Here is an 853-nt window from a genome sequence, read left to right as displayed (position 1 = left end):
TAGAATACCCCCAGTAGAGTAACTGCTCCCTTCCTGTTCCTGACTTCTACCCATACTGTCTCAAAAGAGGATCCCGCTACATTACCCACCCTTTCTGTGGCTGTAATAGTACCCCTGACCAGTAATGCCACCCCTCGTCCCCTTCCCCCCATCCCTTTTAAAGCACTGAAATCCAGGAATATTGAGAATCCATTCCCGCCCTGATGCCAGCCAAGACTCTGTAATGGCCACTACATCATAATTCCATGTATGTATCCAAGCTCTCAGTTCATCACCTTTGTTCCTGATGCTTCTTGCATTGAAGTACACGCACTTTAGCCCTTCTACCTTACTGTCTTTACACTTCTCTTTCCTCAAAGCCTCTTTATATGTTAAATCCGGCTTTACTCCATGCAGTATACTTGCAGTTCTCGCATGACCATACAATACATCCTAATATAAAACTCGTAGATACAATAAAGCAATTTCACTGCTCAGCCACAGGTGGCTCCCAGCTGCATTGGTGGTTCAGTGGTAGAATTCTCGCCTGCCACGCGGGAGGCCCGGGTTCGATTCCCGGCCAATGCATCATAAACTTTTGGGGTTCAGCATCAATTCCTGTGTTTGTACTTGGGCTTTCTCTGGATACTCTGGTTACTTCCTACATTACAAAAATGTATAGATTAGCAGGTTAATTGATTGTATGGGTGTAATTGCATGATGCGGACTTGCGTCTACCAATAATTAGTGGTTAGCACAACGCTTTACGGTACAGACGACACGGGTTCAATCTCGCCTCTGCTTGTAAGGAGTTTGTACATTTTCCCCGTTGGCTCCTTCGGTCCAAAGACGTACCAGCTGGTAGGTTAATTGG

General features: G+C 45.8%; 1 non-coding gene across 1 annotated transcript; it reads left to right on the top strand.

Moving 5' to 3' along the window:
• The first annotated feature begins 496 nt into the window (after positions 1 to 496).
• trnag-gcc (transfer RNA glycine (anticodon GCC)) lies at positions 497 to 567 on the top strand. The gene has a single exon. It is a non-coding gene; the product is annotated as a tRNA-Gly (tRNA).
• The last annotated feature ends 286 nt before the right edge of the window (positions 568 to 853 follow it).

Source organism: Mobula birostris, chromosome 7 (assembly GCF_030028105.1).
Source record: "Mobula birostris isolate sMobBir1 chromosome 7, sMobBir1.hap1, whole genome shotgun sequence".
Taxonomy (NCBI): domain Eukaryota; kingdom Metazoa; phylum Chordata; class Chondrichthyes; order Myliobatiformes; family Myliobatidae; genus Mobula; species Mobula birostris.
The sequence above is the reverse complement of the archived record's forward strand: the minus strand, read 5'-3'. Positions and strand labels throughout refer to the sequence as shown.